Genomic DNA, 18,003 nt, shown 5'->3' with positions numbered 1-18,003 from the left:
GGAAGGAAGGAGAGACAGCACCATGGATCAGACAGCTTTCAATGGATACCAGCAAATGCTCCGTAGACCATGATTTGGGAACTGCTGTAATCTATTTTTTACCCTTAAACTGATATGTTGCCATCCCAAATGGCCCTATGACCTTCCAGTCACAGCTCTTTGAAAGTATTAGTTGGTATTATAAATATCACAGTAGATAGAAAAAATAGCAGATGAATCTCAGTGGGTTCAAGGAACTTCCCAGAGAATTAACATGACTGAGCCTGTTAGGAAAAATATTTAGCTTCTCATTATTTCTGGCTCCTGTTCAGAAAGAAACATATTTCTGGCAGTAATACAACTACAACTGAGTACTTAGGTTGCTCTTTGTATCTTCAAAGCTCTGTACAAACATTAACTGACTAATCTCACAGTGTCCCTGCGAAGCAAGCATTGTCACCGTTTGACGGATGGAGAAATGGAGCCCCAAAGAGGGGAAGTGCCTTGCTCAAGGCCACACAATAAATCAGTGGCAAAACTGAGATTATAATGCTAAAGAGCCTGCCTGCCTTCCCAAGATCAATCCAGTAGCCCACACTGCTTCCCAGTACGCCAAGCATCTTCTCAGCAGAACTGGAAGGTCCTGAATCACCCGTGATAAGCCATAGGCAGGGACCGTTCATTCATGACAGTTTCTAAAGTGACATACACGCCACTGTCACTGTACTAAATAATAAGCAGCAATATGTGGTGTGGCTAATGAACTCCTATTTTGTAAACTCCACCATACATAGCTTTTTAGCTGACATGGAAGCAAAGAGTACAGACTACAGGAAATCACAAGCTGGGACAAGACTCCTGGGACTCTGGTAAGATATAAGGAGTGAAGCAGATTGTGCAAAGGGAAGTCTAATGTGAAATCAAGAATAAGTGGCTAAAGCAAGTGTAAGGCTTCCAGCCAGAGAAAGCTGTGTTGTTGCTTTTCAGTGGGTGGTGTAGAAATTTCCAGTTCTGTTTATCTCTAAAGCAGAAATATCTGATCTCTACCCAGGAGACTGACAATCAACTCTGGGTGATAATTACTGCAATATAACACCACATTATGGATTTAAAAGCAAACCAAATGTAGACATGTCATGGCTGAGATTCACAAAACACACAGAATAGGACTGTGCAGAAGGGCAAAAAGAGTCTTTGGTCCCACTTCTCGCAGCCTTCAGCTCCTTTTTTGCAAGTGGCAATGGCCTGTCCCATGGGACAATTGCTGGCTCCTGGTCTCCAATCAACCCAACCATCTGGGTCAGGTCTACCCTCTTACCAAGGGCCTCTACCAGGCCATAGCCCTCAGACAATTCCTTGCTGGAGGCCAGCTTCCTGCCTTACATGGGTAGGAACACCCTGCTCACTCTCCTCCCAACCAACCCCAACTGGGCTTTCCTCCTTGGTCCCCGAGTTCTTAGTGCAGCCCGTAGGCCTCTTACTCCTCTTGGGCTCAGTCTTTGAAAGCCTCCCCAAATCTGGCTTCACCAACTTCCTCCTGGTCCAGGCATCCCAGCTTAGGCTTTGGCTCCCCAGCCTCTCCAGCTCCCCATTCCTCAAGCTAGCTCAAGCCTAGCTTTCTGTCCCACATCAGAGCAGATTCTCCATTCTCCTCCCCAGCCAGTCCTTAACTGCTGGGCGCTCTCTTCCTCAGTCCCTCCCCCACACTGCACAGGGGCAGCAGGGTCAAGCTAACTGAACAGGGCTGACAGTCCTTGAAGGAGCAGGCCATGCTGTTATACCATCATACTCCTAAAAAGAAAAGGAGTACTTGTGGCACCTTAGAGACTAGTCTCTAAGGTGCCACAAGTACTCCTTTTCTTTTTGCGAATACAGACTAACACGGCTGGTACTCTGAAACCCATCATACTCTTGGGATTTCCTACAGCTAGTTCTTACATGATGTTTACCGGCACGTAAAGAGGTGCTCACTTCTGTGCTCTTTACCCAGAGACTGCAAACAGGAATCGTAGATATGGTCCTCTACCCTTGTGCAGATGTATGACAACGGGTATAGCTAATGTCAACCCTTAATTAACGGGGACCTTTTGACTTGAGAAGCTGCCTCTCTCCTCCTACCAAATTGCCACAATCATAGGCGCCAACTTCGTGGATGCTCCGGGGCTCAAACACCCACAGAAAAAAAATAAGGGGTGCTCAGCACTGATCAGCTGTTTGATGGCTGGCGGGAGGCACTCAGAGGAGGTTGAAGAGCAGCGAGTGGCGGGTGTGGTGGGCTTGGTGGGAGGAGGCGGAGGAATAAGAAGAGTGAGGGCAGGGCCTAGGGGGAGGGGTGGAGCGGGAGCAAGAAGAGGCGCGGTAAGGGTGGGGCCTCGGGGCGGAGCGGCGATGGAGCACCCACCAGGAAAAATAAAAGTCAGCGTCTGTGGCCACAGTTATAATCCGTGTAGGTGTTTGAGCTGAATTCCAACAATTTAAAAGAAAGCAGACTGGAATACAGAATGCTCTGGGAGGGGTCCTTTGCTTTGGCTCACACTTGCTGGTCCAAAAATAGCTTGGGTCTGTTGACCTTCATGGCATACTGATAGGCACATCTGCAGCAGCCTGCGCAAACAGAAGGAGAGGTTAGATCTGTAAGCAAGAGGAGAGTTTTGTGTTGTGTAAGGGGACTGAATGTTGTGGCTGCTATTGAATTGTTTTGACATTGTGCTTGTAACTTGTATTACGGCATCTGGAGCTTTTTAATTTTCTTCTGTACAACCAAATAAGTAAATGTAATAAAAGCAGAAAAGGAAACTTCTTGTATTTAAATCACTGTAAGTGACTGTAGGATTTGCACTGAATTAATTTTTCTGGCTTCGAGCAAGACAGTTATTAGTTATTTTGGGAGCATCTTCTTTTAACTAAGAATAAACTGCATTGCCCTTCATTGATTTTAGTATGTTTCAGGAAAGAATCTGTCTCCATTTCAGCTTTTACATTTTAAGTTGCGTACTTTGGTGTTCTTATGGTTTTTTCATTTTCCCTCCTGCCCCTTTGTCAGACTGCCTGGTGCTTGTGGCACGTTACTCACAATCTGACAGCTGCAATATTTGGACACAGCAGGGGAGTGAGACTTACATTTTTCTTTTGATGGGGAAAAATAGTTAAGCTACAGTATTTACCAGAAATTCACCCTATCACTCATGTAAGTCTAGAAATAGTAGCTGAGCTGCCAGTTTTAGATGAAAATGTGCTGTAAAAGGTAGGCTTACGATATTGCTTTCAACTGAGCACTTTGTTTTTCAAAATGGCAGCTTTTGAAAATGTGTGTAATTATATTCCAACAGGACTTCACTTTTCCTTTAAGGAAGGCAAAACCTTTTCATGCATATCTGATCATTGACACTTAAAGATTTGCATACAGAGGTAATGGCTGAATTACATTAGATGTTGCATTCTTTGTGCACCCAAAGATCCAATTGACTTCAGTGAGTTTTGAATGCACAGAGACTGCAGGAGGATTAGGCCATTTGATAACCACCAGAGAACTGCTTTCCAAGAAGACCATAATAGAACCTATTCCTTTTCTGCTGACTGAGCAGGACGCCAGGGATTCCTCTGCCCTCAGAAGAATCCCAGGATGGTGTAGGGGGAAGAAAGAGGCAAGCCGGTACACAATGTGCTCTGCCAATCCTCAGGTGGTAGAGCAGTCCCTAGGGGTCCACTTTAGCTGGTGTAATTTAGAGCAGTCCTTGGCCAGCTCCAGGATTGAAGGAGGTAGAAAAGAGGCTTAGAGACCCCTTCCTGGGTCCTATGCCTAGTACACCTTGAAGGGACCAGGAATCTGGCCTGTGAATTTAAACTATCAGAGCTGAAATTGAATGTGACTATTGATCAAAGACCCTACAAACAAAAGATACAAGGCAATACTTTGGAAGGCAGGTTTCTGATTTATCCTGCTGTGGAAACATGATTACCACTGATGGTCATGGGTGACCCAAGAGGGGTGGGCAAAGTTGACTTTAAGCTATCTGTGTACTTCCCCCAATCATGGGAGCAACTGGGAGATGTGTGGACGCTGGTGTAAGCTACAGTCACTTGTACTATCAGTAAGCGCTTCTTAGGGGCTGCTCCACCAGCTCAGAATCACTGAAGTACAGTCTGCTCTGGCCACACCCTCAGAATGGTCCCTATACTGGGAAGCTGGAAGGAGGGTGGTGTAAAGCTACACAGGCTTTAGGCCACATTGAGCTTCCCCTACACAAAGGGAATCCACAGCTGCCCTGTCAAAAGACAAAATGGAGACTGAAGTTCCAACTCTTTATAAAAAAGGTATTCAGTTTAAACAGAACAAAACCAATAAAAAACACACAATTGTAATTCTTCAATAATCAGATTTAAAAGGTGAGAAAAGCTCCAGAAAATGACAAAGTTCCTTTAAACAGATTTTCAGCGGAATTGATGTCCTGTTCACATTACCAATGGTAAATCCCATCTTTCATCACTTCCATTCAGCATTCTCTCAGTTTAAATGGCAGCATTGTGGGAGGTGGCTTTTCTGCTATGTTTTCCCCATGGTGGGTGAGTGTAGGATCCAAGTAGTAAATGAGACCGGTTAATAAAACTTTGGAGTATTTTTTAAAATGTATGCGCGAGTGGGAGAACTTATTTCAGTGCAAATTATGCAGTCACAATACAAAAAAATCCCTACACAAAATATTTCTATAGAAATGTACAAGGCACTAAAGTGGTCCAAAGTAAACACTCTACAGGAGTAAAAGTAGGGATTCTTGTTCACAGTTTCTATTTATAAATAAGTCTACTCGAGAATATTTCTAAAGCTGGCAGCTCATTGATCTCACTTGGCAAGTTACTCCATTGCCTAATTAATCTGAAATGTTTCCATAATATTTTTATGTAAGTAAGGCTGTGCCTCATCTGGTGTGTTGGTTAAAAGCAACCTTCTGCAATGCAAGGCAATTAGCAGCAGCATCAACAAACCCCTCACTGCCCTATCTGAAATTACTTTGAATCATGCAAGAAACTGGAAGAAGAAAGACACAAAGGTTTGTGATGCGGATGTCTCAGTACTGAGTCTGGCTGAGTCACCATGTTCCCATCATCATTAAAGTGGTTTAGTGGAGGAAGAAAGATACTATCATGCTACTTATTTCCATTGTCCTTTTCCCCTTTCACATCATATAAATGTAACCCTTCTGCCAGGTGGAGCCAGCAGCAACGAGGGCCGGGTTCAGTATCTAGGGGTTCCTTTCCATTGATACAACACAGAACTGGCTCGAGCCCCCACCTAGTAACCTGGGAAAATTACACAACACCCCTGGGTGCCTCTGAGAGGCAATAGTTCCCTTCTCGCAAGCACAGAGTCTAAGTGTAGAAAAGAAACTTTTAATAAAAGGAGGGAAGTAACTCAGCGTTAATTTGGGAAAACACCGCAAACAGGGTTCATAAACATAAACCATGAGCAAAAGACCCACCCCCAAGTAGGTTGGGCAGAGTCCTTTTCTTAAGTCCAGCAACTCAAAAGTGCCTTTCACATGCCCATCCCTTCTCTGCACCCCACTGACAGTTGCTGTCCTTGGTCAGTGCCAACCCAGAGGTGCATCTGCAGAGTTCACCTCCCACCCCGGGTGGTGTAAAGAGGTACCTTACTTGCTCCGCTGCTGGGGCACTTGCTCGCCCCTCTCTGCCAGCCACCCTGCTGGTCACTCACTGGCCACTCTTGTCGACTGCCTGCTCACTGCTCTCACCACGCCTCTCCATCGGCTGCCCTGCTGGCTGCTCGTCATGCCTTCCGCTGTCACCCTGCTGGCCACCTGCACACCATGCCTCTCCATCAGCCACCCTGCTGGCTGTGCATCATACCTCTCCACCACACCAACCAATTGTTCACCAGCTGACTGTCAGTCACCTTCTGCTGCCACCTGCCTCTCTACTGTGACCTCTGCACATCAATCTCTTAGTAATTTTCAGCTCTTTGCAGGCTGGGCAAAAACATTGCCCCAGCTACAGTGATTTCAGCTCTCAGGGATTTTTTAAGCTCTTAGCAGGCAGGGCAGAGACACAGTCCTACCACAACTGATTTCACTTTGACTGGGCATTTAACATAACAAAGAGGCTCCTAATGAAGCCTATTTAGCTCTATTCTTTGAACAGTGGGGAAAAACAGGTTAAACCAGCCTAGGGAGGTCCCTTGAAGGTGGGCACCCTCCTGGCTAGGGATCCCTGTTCCCACCCCTCTTAGTTTCACAGGGCTCTGACTTTCGAGCCCCTGACTTAACGAGATTCTTTCAACTGAGGGTGACAGGTTCAGCACAGTCATTTGGGACAGGTTAAGCACAGTCCTGCTTTCCTGTATTCCTACAATAATCCATCAACATTTGTAACCATAGTTCACTACCCCTGCATTTGGTACTAAGGTGATTTGTACCCAATACCAGCCAAAGTTGATCACTTTTTGCTGAATATGTAAGCAGAGCAGGAGCAAACTGTAGTTACATAAATACACCCAAGTCTCTTCCCCTCCCAGCTAGCTGGCAGGGAAGCATTCATTCAGACGCTGCTCACATCAGGAGAGGCGTGGTATATTTATTGACATTTAGCACTCAAAATGTGGCACCTTGAGAGCCCTGATGATCAAAAGTCCTGTCTATGCAGAGTAATCACTGCATAAGCAGCAGCTTTCCCTTATATTGTCCAGCTAATTGTCTCAAACCTGACCAGATCTGGGCGTGGGGGAGAGATTTGTAGATTTAAGAGAGAATCTTGTTCTCCATACCAGTTCAATCCTTAGCTTATGCTGAGTTGCCAATTGTGAAAATAACTTTTTGATGGGACACCTATCCATTGGGAACTAGTTCATTTCATGTGACCATTGGACATTACTTCTTGAATATGTATCATTCTTATGAACTGTGTCCAAAGGCATTTACAAAGCAATGAATTACACAGCAGACATCTGTAGTGCAGTGCCACAGTTGATCACACACAGCGCTGTAGATTAGGGCCTGCTTCTCCACTGCTTTGCACCATGTGTCATCATGGACACCTGTGCAAAAGGAGTATGGAAATGCTACCCAATCAGACATGTAGTGTTTTATTCCCACTTTGCATAGATGTAAATGACCTACATGTGATGCAAGATGGTGGAGAATTGGGACTGCTCGTTGCTTTAAGCCACAGATTCCAGAGCTGCCAGCTCTCTCACATTTAGAGCTTGTCTACAGGGAATTTTTAAACTGGATCAAATTTGAGTTAATCCATTTTGAAAATGCTTGTGTGTACATGACATAACCCATCACAGTGCACTAGCTCTGCATTTGCCACCCACTCTGGAGTACTCTTGCAAAGTGGACCAGGTTTGCTGTGAATCAAATTAGTCCAGCTTATTGTTTGTGTGCATGCAATGGCTGTGCACCACTTTTTGCGTGCCTCCAGTGGCTACCCCAGGCTGCTCTGTGGCTGGCCATTCCTGACCTGTCTGTTTATTTGTGTGCCCTCCCTTGCTCTAGTGTCAAGTTCCCAGAATGGCCACTCCCCCGTTAAAAAGCTGCCATGGGGCCAGATTTTGCCCACTTGCTCCTGGTTTTGAGTGTATCAGCCCTGCTGCAATATTACTGCGATATCACTCCAGAAGCTCCACAACTTGCCTCACGCAGCTACCTGGAGCCATGCTGAGACCCTGCATCTCCTCACCAGCTGGGGAGAAGTGTTGGTGCAGGTAGCTCTGACGGCCGTCCACAGCAATAAAGATGTGTGTTTGTGGACATTGCAAAGCAGGTGTCCATGAGGGGTCATGATTGGGACACCAAGTAGTACTGATTAAAGAGCAAGCAGCTCAGGAGGACCTACATTAAAACAAAGGGATGACTATGCCCCAACAGCTTTCCCCTCTGAGAGCCAGCCTCCAGACACCGAGAACAATTATGTCTGGGAGCCCAGATCTTTTGAGCCCTCCACCTCCTTCCCCCAACCCTGATCCTTTTGAGCCACATCACTCAACCACAGAATTCCCACGGACAAGAGGCAGAGCCAAGGCCTATACGCACCTGTGACTTCAGGGCGCACACACACACACCCCTCTCTGCACTTTGTTTTACCCTGAACTGACGCACTTTCCATTCTGGCTTTACTGTTGCTTTAAATGTGTTTCTGAATATTAAAAATAGTTGTTTTATTGGTTCCCTTAAAACTGTATTTTCTTACATAACTGATTGTTTCACAATAAAGACCCATTTAAAATTCATCCACTATGAGTCGTTGCTGCATTTATCACAGAAAATCCCTATAATAAAACAAATTAGGCAACTTTCCACCTGCGCCACCCATTTACAAGACAGCAGTACTCACAACCATCCTCCCATGGATTAACAGCTACATGTGCTGATTGCACATTTTCAGGCATTTATGTCTGTAAACCTGCCACAATGGTCAACAGGCCCTTTGAGCGCCCAGACCAATACGACTTTCTGATTATAAATTCTGTGCAATGGTGTTAGGGGGGCACAAGTGATAGAACCCATGTGCTTTCCAACTGCCCTAGTACAATTTGGGAAACCCATGCATGCAAAATCATCAATAATTTTCTGAGCATTACCCAGGGTTAGAACCCAGTGAGATAGTACCTTATGGCATGGCATGACAGACACACATGACAATGGCCCCAACAGTCGATCATCCCATGTGGAATTGGTTGGCTATGGACCGGTACCCTTCTGGGGTGGCCAGCTTCCTGATGGCAATGATGACTTGCTTCTCTACCGGTATGGGGCACTGCATGTTGATATGTTGTCGCCGCAGCTCTGAGTCATTTCAGTACATATATCCAAAAAAAAAAAGTAACCTTCCCTGTTGCGGTTCAAATACAAGACAGAACAAGGCTTTAAGCAAGCAAGCAGGCTGGTCTGCCTTGTCAGCTTTCCACCCTCTCTTTTATTCTCCCCCTCCTCCTGCGCATTACATACTCCAACAGATAAAAGGAATACACTGGCTTTGTTTAATATTCTTATTTACCAATTTCTATCTACCGCATTCCTTGCTCTCGGGCCTTGAGCCCAGTCCTGGGAGGCTTCCCACAGTTCATGTCCTCTGGGCGAGTTTCCAAGGTTCATGCCCTTGAGAGGAGCCGTGTGTGCACTGCTCCTACACAACACTCAGGGTGTGCCCTGAATGTTGCCAAGTGCATGAACCCTGCATGAATCCTTCATCCCCTCCTTTTTTGTTTATTTGTGCTCGGCCATCTCATGGTAGCCATCAATTTGCTTTTGCAAGCCAATAACTCCCGGACAGACAAAGTCATAACTCGTGGAGCCTGCCAGGGCGAGTCTCGACAAAGCCTTAACAAAAAGAAAATACATTGCACACAGCAACAGCAAAAAATAAGCCCAAGAAGGTAAAGTGTAGTTGGCCGGGCCCCAATTAGCCATGCTAGAGTACTGGGAAGAGAGGTTCGTGTAAGCAGCGAGCATCGTCTCATTCCCTATTTCCTCAGGGTGATGACAGACTGGAATAAGGCAAGTACCTAATAATTCTTCAGCTGCTACAAAATCAGATAAACAAAAGTGGGTAACATTTGCTATTGAAGCCAATCTTTCCCATAGGTTATATGTCATTCGGGCCCGTAACGGAGGAGGCGCTCCCGAGTCAACCACTACAGGAAATAGCAGGCACATAAGGCACACAGTCAATACAGAATTAGCAGTGATTTGGGCAAGAATCACCACAGAGTCTCAGGAGTCTCTGACTGTTGGTTTGCTGCCAGTCTTCGTTGAGCCGCGGCGACCAATGCTTTCACTGCTCCCCATGTCACGGGCTGGCTTGGGACACTACGTCTCCTCCGTCTCCGTCCCGCCATTGTCGACCTGGGAGGCACCGCGTTCTCCTCCAAGGTCAGCTGAAACTCCGGTATGGGGTTCGACAGCCCCTGGTGCCACGCCATGCTGTTTCAGTGCCGGTCGCACACACCGGGCCGGAACCCACAACGGTCCTGCAGGGAGAGACACAGCAGCATATCCCCGACCCCAAGTAATTAAAGGCACTGGGCCCAACCATTGCGGATCGGGCAGCTGACGGTAATAGACACGCGGTCTTTCCAGTACCTCGGACTTATGAAAATGCCAATCCACGGGGGTCTGCTGATCTGTATTCAGTATTAAATTATTTAAAGTAAACAAAAGGACATGCAATTGTTGCTGAATGTCTCTTAAGGTTCGGAGACGCAGCTCCCCTTGTTTTAATTGTTTGTCAAGCAAGGTTTTTAGCGTGCGATTTGCACGTTCAACAATAGCTTGGCCTGTGGAATTATAAGGGATCCCGTATTTGAGACGGACGTCCCGTTGGGCACAAAAGGTAGACAGGGCTGTGGAGCAATAGGCTGGGGCATTATCGGTTTTTATCTGGCTCGGGCGACCCATAACAGCAAAACAGGCTAGCAAATGGTGAATAACTTTGGAAGTGGCTTCCCCACGCTGTGGGCTCGCCCAGAAGAATCCCGAATAGGTATCAATGGAAACATGTAAAAACAAATAGGGGCGGAATTGTGGCACGTGAGTGACATCCATTTGCCACAGCTGATTCGCTGCGGTACCTCTGGGGTTAACGGCATAAGAAAAGGTAGGGGCAGCAGCGGCACAGTGGGGGCAGGAACGAACAATAGAACGTGCATGATCAGCAGGAATGTGAAACTGTCGGGCCAAAACAGAGGCAGACTGATGAAAAAAGGAATGGCTTTCGATGGGGTCAGAAAAGAGGGAATTTACCTGACCACGTAACGCGCGATCGGCGCGCGCATTGCCCTCAGTGAGTAGCCCAGGCAGAGGGGTATGACTGCGAATATGAGCAACAAAATAAGGGAAATTACAAGTGATGAGGAGATACTGTAAGGACAAAAACAGGCGGAGGAGGTCCGCATCAATCTGAGGGGTAATGAGGGCAAGGGGTAAATGATCGATTACCTGATAAACATAATGCGTGTCCACAATCAAATTAAAGGGACAATCAGCAAAAAATTGGAAGGCCAAAATAACAGCAGCCAGTTCTGAGGACTAGTAAAGCTCTCCAAGCGCTGTGCATGCAAATGTTGTTGTACAAGTGAATGAAGCGCTTTCAGCTTTTCTAGGGGGAGGGGCCACTTGTCAATCCATACGGGCTCTAAGGATTGCCATACCAATGGTAATGCGGAGGGCAAGGTGGGTGAGGGAGGGTTTTGGGCCATTATATATTAATATCGAGGGTGGTGTCCAGCTTTACAAGTAAGTCATGGCCCCAAATATTGAGGTGGATAGGGAGCACAAAAGGGCGGATCGTAGCAAGGGCACGGCCTCCTGGTTTAGAGACCATGACCCAAGACAAACTTTGGCGCCCGGGTTTGCTACCCCCGATCCCCCACAACTCTTTAGAAGGAACTGTTGGCCAACTGACCGGCCAGCCCTGATCACGAATCACCGTAACGTCAACTCCAGTGTCCACCAGCCCTGTAAAAGGAAAATTATTTAAAAGAAGTGTTAACTGAGGTTTCGAGGGGCGGAGCGACATTGTTAGAGCAACAAATTGAGAGGACGTGTCGTGAGGCGGCGACTGAGACAGCGTCGATCCAAAGCCACCTCCACCCCGGGCTCGATCCTCTGTGGCTGGCACCTGATAGGGGACTAAAATCAATTGTGCAATTGACCGTCCACGCAGGAGCGACTGCGGAAGATGGGTCCACACCTGAACCTTAATAACGCCGGTGTAATCGGCGTCAATGACCCCTGGGATGACAAAAAAACCCTGTTTCCCAGCGTGTGAGAGAGGGAGAACCAGACCCACAAATCCGGCAGGGAGAGGTCCCGTCATCTGTGTAGGTATGGCGCAAACCTCCGCCGGCAACTGAAAATCAGCATCCTCCTGCATAATCAAATCAAGCCCTGCGCTTCCGGCAGTTGCCGCCCTCATGGAGTCTATGGATTTTAAGGCAGAGGAACAGTTGTCTGAGTGGGGAACACCCCCGTTTGGCCCTGGGTTCAGGGGGGACCCGTTGTGCAGTTTCCCGACCCGCTACGACACTGATTAGCCCAGTGATAGCCCTTCCGACACCTGGGGCACTTCTTTGAGGGGTGGGCGGGCGTCGTCGATGAGCGGCACTCCCGCTGAAAGTGACCCTCCTTACCACAGCGATAACAACGCTTCCCCTCCTTCCCGCTTTTCCGCAGGGCGGTGGCCAGAACCCCAGCTTTATATGCTTGTGTGCCGATGTTTTGGCACGCCCACAGCACGTCCGACAGCTCTAGAACGCCAGCGGCTTGTGCCGCCTGGAGAGCACGGCGGCAATCCTCATTCGCATTTTCAACCGCCATTTTTAACAGAATCTCCTGAGCTGCCGCAGGGTTATCCACCTGTCGGAGGATAGCCTCCTGCAATCTGTTGGTAAAATCCATAAAGGACTCTGATGCACCCTGACGGATACTGGCAAAGCTTTTGGTAGGCTTGCCTGAATCCGGGACCTTCCGGAAAGCATGCTGGGCGCAGGCAGAAATAATGGGGAAGACGGCCTGCTGGAGTCGAGACTGCATCTGAACGGTAGCAAACGGGCCCTCCCCTGCTAACTGCTCATAAGTGACACCTTGCGCTATATATACCTGGGCTTGGCGTTCCGCCATCTGCCGATAGTCACTAAGCCAAATAACATACTGACTGGGCGTCAGCATCATGCGCAACAGCGCCTTCCAATCTTCAGGGACCAGGGTGTACCCAGAACCTAGCCCTTCAATGAGACCACGTACATATGTACTAGTGAGGCCGAACTCGCGAATCGCTTTCTTTGCCTCTCAGATCACTGAGTAAGGCAAACTGACCCAGTTTGCAAGCTGGTTGCCCTGGCCATCATCCTGCCAGGTCACCGGGCAAACTGAGACCAGATCAGCTAATTCCTCTGCTGTAAGATCTGGGCGAGTCTTCGCTGCGTGAACCATTTGTTGCACCAGCGAAAACCCCTGAGCAGACGCGGATGACCCCCCAGGGGGCCCCGGAGCATGGGGCCCCATGGGGGGACGGTGACCACTCACCGGCTCCAGAGGGGAAGACAAAGGAGGCGGCAGTAATTGAGGCACTGGGGGCGAAGCAGGGGGAGGGATGGCTGCAGGAGCGGACAGGGGTGGCGAGATCAGCAGCCCCTCTATTGGCGTGGGAGAGGGTCTTTCCGAGGCGACACGCTGTGTCGCATCGCCAGGAGGGGGGATGGCTGCAGGAGCGGACGGGAGTGGTGAGATCACCAGCCTCTCTATTGGCGCGAAGAAGGGCCTTTCCGAGGCGACACGCTGTATCGCGTCGCGGCAGAGGTCCCAGGCATGTAAAGCCTGCACGGGCGCCCGAGGCTCTTTGTGCAATGTCTGGCCCAACCGCTCCCAGTCCGCTAGCTTAAGGGTTCCGGCTTCAGGGTACCACGGGCATTGGGCACTCACCTCCTGTAGCAGAAGAGTGAGTTCTCAAGTGGGGCAATCATGCTGAGCCTTACGCAGCAAATATTGTAGCTCATTGCAGTGTTGCACTTGCAAAGCAGAGAGGGAGCTTCCCATACTTACCACGACGAAAAATACTCACCGGGATCCACGAAGCGGATGAGTGACGCGTCTGAAACCCTTGCCGGGCGAGGTGAGTGCTGAGGGCCCCACGTTTGGGCGCCAGTTGTTGCGGTCCAAATACAAGACAGAACAAGACTTTAAGCAAGCAAGCAAGCTGGTCTGCCTTGTCAGCTTTCCACCCTCTCTTTTATTCTCCCCCTCCTCCTGCGCATTTCATACTCCAACAGATAAAAGGAATACACTGGCTTTGTTTAATATTCTTATTTACCAGTTTCTATCTACCGCATTCCTTGCTCTCGGGCCTTGAGCCCAGTCCTGGGAGGCTTCCCACAGTTCATGTCCTCTGGGTGAGTTTCCAAGGTTCATGCCCTTGAGAGGAGCCGTGTGTGCACTGCTCCTACACAACACTCAGGGTGTGCCCTGAATGTTGCCAAGTGCATGAACCCTGCATGAATCCTTCACTTCCCCATCCTGAAATTGTCTTGCTACTGATGACCATCCCAGGTCCAAAGAACAATCCTTTCCTACCAATCCACGCTGATCTCTTGAGCCCAGAAACAGCACTGAATAGTGTGAAACTTCTCCAGGCACTGGTCCTCAATACCAACTGCTTGGTGTCCTCTTCTTCCTCCTCCTCCTCCTGCTGCTTCTACCACCACAGAAAGTCCTCTTGCTGCCACAGAATGTCCTCCTGCAACTGCATCAACTGCTCGGTGATGTGACAGGCAAAGTCCAAGGCCGAGTTTGTCTAGCTTGGAGTGCTGAAATACAGCCGAAGTAGCCTCTGTGTATTTATGGTTGCAATCATAGCAGAGCAAAGCACTGTTGGGTCCATGCTGGTGGACAGCAATTTGAAAATGATGCTAGCGCACACACAAAGGAAGCATAGGACTAAGACAGTGAAAACATCGTTTAAAAAAAAAACAACAACCCACCACAGCCCCCACCCCTCAACACAGCTGGCTTCCTACAATTCACACTGAAAGCTACCCCAGGATGCACGCTGCTCAACAACAAAGCAAAGGACCATGAGATATCCTCTGAGAACACCATGCCCTCAATTCACAACTGTCAGAGACAGCGGGTCTAGAACGCTGGTCCACAAGGCTCTTCAGAACTAGTAAGCTCCAGCCTGCTACCCAGTGACCTGCTAAATGTCATCAGAATAGGAACTGAACTCTGACAGAGGACTCCAGTCCTGGAATCCAACTGCCAGAGTGATCGGGCTCCTGATTGGTTTACAGCTTCTATACAAACTCAGCACAGGAACAGGAAGTTGTTCATGCAACTGGATTCTCCCTGCTTCAGACTGCTTCCCCTACGATACCTGCTCCTGATAACCTGACCCTGCCCTTCTCCTGACACCTGACTCTCGGTTTGTCCTTTGGCCTGTCTCAGATGCTGACCTCCTGGCATCAGACCCAGTCTGACTCCCGACTCCTGTGCTGACCACTAGGCCAGACCACCCACGTCCCAGTCACGACACAACAAACCATGGCTGTGTGCATACACAATGCAAAGTGAAAGACTGAACAGGCTTTCCATGCATGCTATTGAGTACTTGCGCATTATCTGGTGCACATCAAAAACCTTCAGATTAAACCCCCTGTCTAGACATGCCCACAGTTACATCAGTTCTCTATTGAAGGTCATGTTGTTATTTCTGTCACTGTAACGTCCACATATTTTGATATCAGGAATTCAAGTACCTCTGTGTTTCACCTTTGACAGCTACCGAACTGAGATTACTCATGTCTGATGTTTTTTCCAAACGTGGAGTTCAGGAGACAATACATTTTCAAGTGGTTCTTTTCTCAATACAAATAATTTTTGCTTGTTTTGACAACCATATTCTGCATTCTGAAAATCCAGAAACTTCAGTGATTTACTGCAGATCTCATTTTGCATGTTTGCTACACTATTCTTATTTTTCAAAGCATAATTTACATTTAAATGAGCAACATGTAAGTCTTTGAAATATTTCTGTTTTACAGCTTCTTTCCTGCAGAGACCTTGCTCCAATTAGAAAAGAAACAAATACTTCATTCAGCAAAACCTAGCACCCATTGAAAGAATTTACAAGTCATCTAATACAAACTGTTAGTTAATGGATATATATCCTTGCATTAGCTTTCTCTTTTGCATCATGTTACAGACAGTTAATTTCAGTATTCATCTGGCCTATTTAAGATGTACACGTGCTAATGAAGAGAGAGAATAATTATACCGATTAGTACTTTAAATTTTTAGAGTGCTGTATAAACATTAACTGAATAATCCTCACAAGTGAGAGGTAAGTTAATATTGTCATCCACATTATTTGCCATTCAGGGAAACTAAGGAAGAGAGGTTAAAGGCAATATGAAAAAATAGTGAACTGTTGCCCTTTTTAGCTTTCTTCTGATGTGTAATGAAGATTGTAAGTTTGTTTGTTTTTTTAATTCTGCTTGTTGTTTAAATTTAGGAATACCAGGAATCTCAATTCTTGACTTCCCTGTTTTTGTGAGAGGACAAGCCTATGACATGAGGACCAGGAGCTTCCTCAGAACTTAACTGAAGGGTACGAGGATTGAATATTTAACAAAGAGGGCTTTTCTCCTCAATATTTAAATAAAAAGGGTTTTCACAGTCACAGGACTTGCTGGGCCCCTGACCCTACTCTGGTCTCTGAGTGAACCCTCTCTGGTGTCAGCGTTATCTGGCTAGGCCTTCTCTCTCTTCCCAGCTCAGGGTCAGGCTGGCTGTAGGCTTCTCTCACTCCCCCTCCTCTCCTGCTGTGGGTAGAGCAATCCAAGTCAGACATTGACTCCTCTCCCATCACCCCATTCAGCTCCGGAGCCTCCCTCATTGGCCCCAAGTTGCCAGGGCTTCCAGCTCCCTTGTACCCCTGCCCCAATCTTCAGCCCAGCTGGGTCTGGGTCTATTGAGGTCTGGTGGCCATCATACCTGAGCTCCCTGGGTAGTGCAGGTGTGGGAGCCACCATACTGGAACTCCCTGGGATGGCTCCAAGAGCTGGAAACTCCAGCAGAGTTACAAATAAAAACCTTGGTGGCCACTGCCAGTTTGATACTGTGTTGGTGCACTATATTTTGTACTTCAGGATATGGTACTACTACTCACCATCCCTGCCCATTTGACGTAGTTCCTTCTGGTATTTCTCATGCATCTTGCTCTTGCACCAGGTAACAGGAAGGATTGTTAAATGTAAAATTTTTATTATCATGAGAATCACCATGCCAAAAAGAAAAAGTATTTTCTCAGTCAGCTGGGAAGAAGAAATAAAATTCATTAAAAGAAGTGGGAAAGGAGATTAACTATACACTTTGCACCTACTGTAAGTGTGACTGATGTTTCAATTCATGGTAAAGGTAATGTAATATCACACTGAAACTGCCAAACATAAATCAAACACGACAGAGGTTACAAAATGTTCAAGCATTCAGAGTTTTTTCAAAAGTTCATGCACTGCCCTTGATGACAGAGTTATGGCAGCAGAACTCACCAGAACATTTCATGCTGCTAAGCACAACCTCTCTTATGAAATGTGGATTGCACAGCAAAAGTGAATAGAAGTATTTTCAGCGATTCCAAAATGGCTAAAAGTCTATCCTGTGGAAAAAGTAAATCAAAAGCACTTTGTGAAAAATGTGCTAGCCCCATATTCTGTTTATAAGCATATAGGTTACCATAAACAGAATGACATTTAAAAGTCGATAGCCACTGATGACTCCGACAAAGGTTCCATGAAATGCTTCCCACTTGTTTTAAGGTATTATCATTATGTTCCAGGCATTCAATATTGTTGATTAGATTTTGATGAAGATTGTCATGAAAAAGTCTCAAGAAATCACTACCAATATAGTCAATAGGATTGACGAATGTGGTCTAAAGTTATCGAACTGTCAGCATACACAGAAGACAATGTGAGTGTTAATTATTTTAAATTTAGCAGCATTTTCCAAAATCTGAAAATGACCTTCTTGCTACCAATTATTTAGCTCATGTCATACATGACCATTGGTGCTGAAACTATTTTTTATAGTGGGGGTGCTAAAGACAGAAACCATGTATTTGGGTTGTTATTACTACTTCAAGCCAGGGGGTGCGGCCGCACCCTCAAGACCCCCAGTTCCAGCACCTATGTACACAACAGGACAAGATTTGCGGTGACTAAACTAAAAGTTGATGTAAAAAACCTAGTTTTAAAAGTCTATATCCATTTTAGCATTCATTCACTGAGAGTTCAACTGCTTAGAGTTTTACAAATCTGATGGCATATAATACTGCAAAATTCTAAATCATGTAGTCACACGGTGGCTGTCACTTTTACCTGATGTTAACCAACTGGTAATGTGTTGAAAAGGCCTTAGTTTTGGAGAAGGAAATGAGAATGAAATTGCCGAATTGTACTATTTCTTCTTGAGCCGTGCTCTAAAAATATTCACGGACAGTATTAAAGCTCTGAAG

General features: G+C 46.9%; 1 long non-coding RNA gene across 3 annotated transcripts in view; it reads right to left on the bottom strand.

Annotated features, from left to right (window-relative positions):
• LOC141992523 (uncharacterized) overlaps positions 1 to 17,125 on the bottom strand; it is a 41,316-nt gene extending 24,191 nt beyond the window's left edge. For 2 of the 3 annotated variants that reach the window (XR_012640601.1, XR_012640600.1), the window contains exon 1: positions 8,604 to 14,473. This is a non-coding gene — a long non-coding RNA (uncharacterized LOC141992523). Of the gene's footprint in view, positions 1 to 8,603; positions 14,474 to 16,656; positions 16,802 to 17,038 lie in introns of those variants that run through there. The other variant, XR_012640602.1, reaches the window with a different exon arrangement.
• Positions 17,126 to 18,003: the final 878 nt, after the last annotated feature.

Source organism: Natator depressus, chromosome 8 (assembly GCF_965152275.1).
Source record: "Natator depressus isolate rNatDep1 chromosome 8, rNatDep2.hap1, whole genome shotgun sequence".
Classification (NCBI taxonomy): Eukaryota; Metazoa; Chordata; order Testudines; family Cheloniidae; genus Natator; species Natator depressus.
The sequence above is the reverse complement of the archived record's forward strand: the minus strand, read 5'-3'. Positions and strand labels throughout refer to the sequence as shown.